The sequence below is a fragment of the Sceloporus undulatus genome, unplaced genomic scaffold (assembly GCF_019175285.1).
Source record: "Sceloporus undulatus isolate JIND9_A2432 ecotype Alabama unplaced genomic scaffold, SceUnd_v1.1 scaffold_75, whole genome shotgun sequence".
NCBI classification, from domain to species: Eukaryota; Metazoa; Chordata; class Lepidosauria; order Squamata; family Phrynosomatidae; genus Sceloporus; species Sceloporus undulatus.
This window is the reverse complement of record NW_024802996.1, coordinates 17,524-24,313: the sequence shown is the minus strand read 5'-3', so window position 1 is coordinate 24,313 and position 6,790 is coordinate 17,524. Positions and strand designations below refer to the sequence as shown.

General features: G+C 43.3%; 1 pseudogene; it reads left to right on the top strand.

Annotated features, from left to right (window-relative positions):
- Nucleotides 1-2,069: 2,069 nt before the first annotated feature.
- LOC121917673 lies at nucleotides 2,070-6,510 on the top strand (annotated as a pseudogene).
- Nucleotides 6,511-6,790: the final 280 nt, after the last annotated feature.

The following is a 6,790-nucleotide window of genomic DNA, read 5'->3' as shown; positions in this document are numbered from 1 at the left end:
TCCATGGCCCCCTTCTTCCCTCCGGCTCCTTCCTCCTCCTCCTCTGCTCCGTTATAGAATGCCCTCCATGGCCCCCTTCTTCCCCCCGGCTCCTTCGTCCTCCTCCTCCTGCTCCGTTATAGAATGCCCTCTATGGCCCCCTTCTTCCCCCCATCTCCCTCCTCCTCCTCCACTTTCTCCAGTCCCCCCGCCCTCCTCCTGACTGCCCTTTGCAGCCCTCGTCAGTCACCCAAATTTCCCCTTTTTGCCTCCTGTCACCCTGCCTCCTGTCAGATCCCCCTTTTTTCCTTCTCCTCCTTCTCTGATGAAGGGGAGGGAATGCTTTGCCCTCTGCCCTCCCTCTGCCCTAAATCCCTCCCTGCTCTCCTAAAGCATAAAATATGTGTCTGGCCATGTCTGGCTTTTCCTTTCTATTGTATAACAAACTCCAGGAGAACATGATCACTTCCACCTAAGGATCCCATCACTTAGCATCATGGAATCCTAGAGTTGGAAGAGAACCCAAGGGCCATCCAGTCCAACCTCTTGTCATGCAGGAACTCTCAATCAAAACATCCCCAAGAGATGGCCATCCACCTCTGTTTAAAGATCTCCAAAGAAGGAGACTCCACCACACTCTAAGGAAGTGTATTCCACTGTTGAGCAGCTCTTATTGTCAGAAGGTTCCTCGTAATGTTGAGATGGAATCTCTTTCCCAGCAGAGAAGTGCCTGAACATCCTAAACAGCGGGTAGCTCTGCCCACTCAGCTCCTGACAGGCAGGGAGAAACAGAAGCAGGTTATACCTCTCTATTACTACATTCCAATAATGAGACTCATTCCACTAGGTTTCAGTGATGCCATTAGGGCTGAAGGGCAGGGTATAAATACCATAAATCAAATAAATAATAAAATTTATTTATATCCCTCTGCTGTACAAGATGCAATTGGGGTGGCTTAGAAAGATTAAAAAAGCATGTATTCCAAACCCTCAATCCCCCCTCTTAAAATACAATCTTAAAATACGATATAAGATTTTTAAAAAGCATACATAAAAATAAAACACATACACACACACACAGCAGACTATAGACCATAACTAAAGTGCAGTCAGAGATGTTAGAGTTCCTCTGATGCCCAGAGAAACTAATTTGGGAAAGGCCTGTCGGAAGAGATCCATCTTTATAGCTTTTTAAAAGCTGTTTAGGGTGGTAATTTGACGGATCTCATCCGGCAGGCCATTCCACAATCTGGGCACGACAGCTGAGACAGTCCTTTGGGAGGTCGTGGAGAGCCTTGTTTTATAAGGCTGTAGCAAATTCCTCCCTGAGGATCTAAGTGTGTGCGGAGGATTATATTATATTATATCGTATTTGCTTTGTTGTGCTAGGAGTTCAAGTCATCGTGCTTATTTCCTATGCTCTGTACATTAGTGTAGAGAGACATTGAAGCCCATGGGTCCTCTCCACTTGCTGCCTGTGTAAAGTTTTTTCCTTCCCACTGTTGGGTCCCTGAACTATTTGCCTTGATCCCTCCATGACAGTTTGACTATTATCTCCAGCCCTTGATGAACCCCTGCCTTCCAAAGTATTGCCCTATTATTCAGCAGGAGCAAATGGGATGTTTGAGGTGGAGAGAGCAGAGTTTGCATGCAGGAAATCCATATCTATCTGAGGAGGGGAAGAGAGAATGCTAAAATCATGCAAGAGATACAAATTCCAGTCCTAGGCCAGGACAACAAGGCTGGTATGGTGTGCATTGCTCTGGTAAGAACAGAGGTCACCTGGCCTAGGATACAGTGACTAGTTTCCAATTGCCTTAATTGTAATTTGAATCATGAAGAACATATGCAGGAATAATTGATATGGCACAGTTAGAGAAGGATAGTGGTCGCCTGGGCAACATTTGGATCAGGCTTCCCTTCAAGGCAATCAGGATTACATTTTTTTATTTTTTCTAAATCATCATTTATTAATTTATTTTAAATATTTCTACCCTGCTCTTTGGCCATAAAGGCTATCAAAGTAGTTTGCATTAAAATTATTCAATTTGTTTATCTCCCAATCACCCTTCCCCCCAAATTGCAGAATGCACATATTGAACATCAGCCTTCCCATCAAAGGACCCACATGGAGGAGAAGCCCTATAAATGCATGGAATGTGGAAAGAGCTTCAATCAAAGTGGAAGTCTAAACTCACATCAAAGGACTCACACGGGGGAGAGGCCATATAAATGCATGGAATGTGGAAAGAGCTTCAGTCGCAATGGAAGTCTAAACTTACATCAAAGGACTCACACGGGGGAGAAGCCATATAAATGCATGGAATGTGGAAAGAGCTTCAGTCGCAATGGAAGTCTAAACTCACATCAAAGGACTCACACGGGGGAGAAGCCATATAAATGCATGGAATGCGGAAAGAGCTTCAGCCACAGTGTAAATCTAAACTCACATCAAAGGACCCACACGGGGGAGAAGCCGTATCAATGCATGGAATGTGGAAAGAGCTTTAGTCGGAATAATAGCCTAAACTCACATCAAAGGACCCACACTGGGGAGAAGCCCTATAAATGCATGGAATGTGGAAAGAGCTTCAGTGAGAGTGGAAGTCTAAACTCACATCAAAGGGCCCACACAGGGGAGAAGCCCTATAAATGCATGGAATGTGGAAAGAGCTTCAGTTGGAGTGGAAGTCTAAACAAACATTATAAGAACCACACTGGGGAGAAGCCATATAAATGCATGGAGTGTGGAAAGAGCTTCAGTCGGAGTGGAGGTCTAAACTCACATCAAAAGACGCACACAGGGGAGAAGCCATACAAATGCATGGAATGTGGAAAGAGCTTCAGTGAGAGTGGAACTTTAAACACACATCAAAAGACGCACACAGGGGAGAAGCCCTATAAATGCATGGAGTGTGGAAAGAGCTTCAGTGAGAGAAGAATTCTAAATTCACATCATAGGAGCCACACGGGGGAGACAGCCCTACCATGCCATCGAGTGTGGACAGAGCTTCCGTCACATTGGAAGTCTAAATTCACATCAAAGGACCCACACGGGGGAGAAGCCATATAAATGCATCGAATGTGGACAGAGCTTCCGTCACATTGGAAGTCTAAATTCACATCAAAGGACCCACTCGGAGGAGACGTCATACAAATGCCTGGAATGTGGAAAGAGCTTCAGTGAGAGTGGAAACGTAAACAAACATCAAAGGACCCACACAGGGGAGAAGCCATATAAATGCATGGAATGTGGAAAGAGCTTTTGGGACAGTGGAAGTCTGAACTCACATCATAGGACCCACACAGGGGAGAAGCCATATAAATGCCTGGAATGTGGAAAGAGCTTCAGTGAGAGTGGAAAGCTAAACAGACATCAAAGGACCCACACAGGGGAGAAGCCTTATCAATGCATGGAGTGTGAAAAGAGCTTCAGGGACAGTGGAAGTCTAAACTCACATCAAAGGACCCACACTGGAGAGAAGCCATATAAATGCATGGAATGTGGACAGAGCTTCCGTCACATTGGAAGTCTAAATTCACATCAAAGGACCCACACTGGGGAGAAGCCATATAAATGCATGAAATGTGGAAAGAACTTCAGTCGCAGTGGAAGTCTAAACTCACATCAAAGGACCCACACTGGGGAGAAGCCATATAAATGCATGAAATGTGGAAAGAACTTCAGTCAGAGTGGAAGTCTAAACTCACATCAAAGGACCCACACAGGGGAGAAGCCATATAAATGCATGGAATGTGGAAAGAGCTTCAGTCATAGTGGAAGTCTAAACTCACATCAAAGGACCCACACTGGGGAGAAACCATATAAATGCATGGAATGTGGAAAGAGCTTCAGTGAGAGTGGAACGCTAAACAGACATCAAAGGACCCACACAGGGGAGAAGCCATTTTCCGCCAGTAGGGCCCTAGATGTCAGCTCTGAAGGTCTGCCAAGCATCTCTTCTCCTTGCTAAACAAACTTAAAATGTTTTAAAATCTCTATTTGGACCAAGGGGGATGTTTACGATGGTGGGAGCAATCGTAAGAGTTTCATAAAATTGCTAATCAGGCTGCATATCAAGCAAAGCAGGAGGTAATGATGGGGAGAGAAAGTGAAGGTTTCCAAACATCGCTTCACTGGTGTCCGAAGGTCTTTTCATGGGATCCTCTAAGGTCCAAAGGGGGACAGCTTAAAGTTTTGCAGGCAAGAGAGAGGTGGGGTTGGGGAGAGACAGAGATGCATCCCTCCTCTCGGTCCTCTAAGGGTGAAAGAGGCCAGTGGTCAGTTTCCTAAAGAGGCAGGGATTTTAATGAGGGAGGACACCCCTTCCCTTCATATTTCTGCTGTAGGGAGCAAAGAGGGCAAAGAGTGCAACGTCTGGGGAGATGATGGGGGAGGGAGGGAGACACCACAGGTGATAGTAAAAGCAGAAACCTGATCCCCCTCCCTAATTATAATCAATAGTGAAAGATATTAATATTATCTCCCAATCAAACCATGAGACAGATAGAAGTAGATTGGGTCCCTTAGTACAGCCGTCCTTTTACAGTGTGCAAACTACAATATCAAGAGGCAACCGAATCGTGGTTTTCATGATAAAAATGATTTTTGGAACAGATTTAGGATCTCATGGATATTATCAGATGCAGATTTTACATTCATCTGTGAACAGTGTGAGCAGATGTAATCACAGAGACTGTTCAACTTTACGGCGTTGAAGATTTTCTCATTGAAGTGCTGAAAATATTAAGAGTCTGACAAATCAAGGGCTTGGAAGAGATTTTAAATTTAAAGCATTCTCAAACATTGAAAGAATGCTTGAAAGCAAAAGCCAACATCCTCCATTTACTGAGAGACAATCCAAGAAGGCATTGGATCTTCTCTATGCTGATCTTTATGGTCTGATGAATGAAAAGTCAGCAGGTGGTAACTCTTTCTTTATGACTATTATTGATGATTTCAGCAGATACACATACACTTACCTTCTCAGTGACAAGAGTTCTCAGAGTACTAGTCTCTAACACATTTGGCTACAAAGTGAAGAGCCTGCGCACAGAAAACGGTGCTGGATATGATGAATTTTTGAAAGATCATGGAATTTAGCATCAGACTACAAAGGCTTATTCTCCGGAACAAAAAGACGTGGCAGAGAGAATGAACAAAGGGGATGGCAGTCACCATGTTTTGGAAGCTAATATGCCTAAACCTGTTGGTCTGAAGCCATCATGACTGCAACATACCTGCGTAACCGATTGCCAACAAAATCCAAGGATGTAACTGTCAGGATGGATTGCATCCAGAGTGAAAATGTCCTAGATGCAGCAATATGGAACAAAGATTAGAGGTAACCAGAGTTGTTCTACTGAAGCTGAATGCATTTCAGCAAAAGTGGCATGTGATGAGTTCAAATAGCTACATAACCTTCTCATGGACTTTGGGAATCACAGAACCCAAACCAACTATTCTGATGCAAAATAATCAGAGCTGCATCACGATTTCTGAAAGTGAAAAGCCACTTAAGAAGAACATTGACATTGCATTTCACAAAGTGCAAGAGATGTGTAAAACTGGAATTGTCCTAGAATACTGCAACATTGAAGGGATGATTGCAGACATCCTCACTAAACCACTATGTGAAGGACTAAAGATCTTCAACGTCAGTCCAGGAGAATGAGAAGAGGATTGTGGGAATATATTTGCATAGACTTCTCCCTGCTCTCATTCTCACTCTCTCTTGGCCTCATTTTTAACTGACCCTCCAAACATTGGAAAGGGCCAAAGAGGCGGCCAGTAAGCTGTATGTCTGTAACGTTTCCCCTCTGAATGAGCTTCACAGTCCCTTGTCTCTCCCTGCTTTATTAATTCTAGTGAGATTAGGTTTTAGTTTAATGTGTAAATATTTACGAAAGTCATTACTGTTTGTTTTTTAAACTACAAACGGTGGATTTGTCATTTTTGAGTTAGTCTTTATTCTTTGGGAAAGTGGATTAAAATATAGTCTGACTCACAGTTTTTTATTTTGTTTTGTTTTTGTTGCTCTGCTGATAAAAGTTGAACTCTTAACAAGTTAACTTTTGTACCTGCATATTTTAGTTTACCTTTAAAAGGGTTCAGAACCTGGGAAACTAAAATTGCACCTCACAGAATCATTGGGGAATACTTGCCCATAGGGAATCATTGCAGAATATTTGCCCATAGAGCAACATTGGAGAATACTTGCCCATAGGGATACCATACTTGCCCATAGAAAAACATTGGGGAATACTTCCCCATAGGGACGCACTAGGGAAAGCTGCCCATAGAGACACACTGGGGAATATTTACCTATAGGGAAATATAGGGGAACACTTGTCCATAGTGAAACATAGAATACTTGCTGTATGTTTTGCTATGGGCAAGTATGGTTTCATTTTGGGCAAATGCACGACTTGGGTCCAGATGATTTGAGGGACCGTGTCTCCCCATAGGAGCCTGCTGTGAGATCTGCAGGAGAAAGCTTAGTTTGTTTTAACTGTATGTATTTTATGTGATTTATACTTTTAATTATTTTGAATTTTATTGTAATTTTAAAAGTTTTACCTGTGAGCCTCCCTGGGTCCCTACTTGGAGGAAGGTGGGATAGAAATTAAATAAACAAAAATAGTAAATAAATAAATTTGTTGTAGTACTTCCTGCTGCCAACTTCTTCCAGTCAGTGCCAAAGGTGCCCCAAGACCTCTCTCTCTCCATTCTGATCCCAGAGGCTAACAGTGCTCTATCTCTGAATTCCTGCATTCCCAGGGAAAGACTGTGATCCAGGCAGAGATGGGG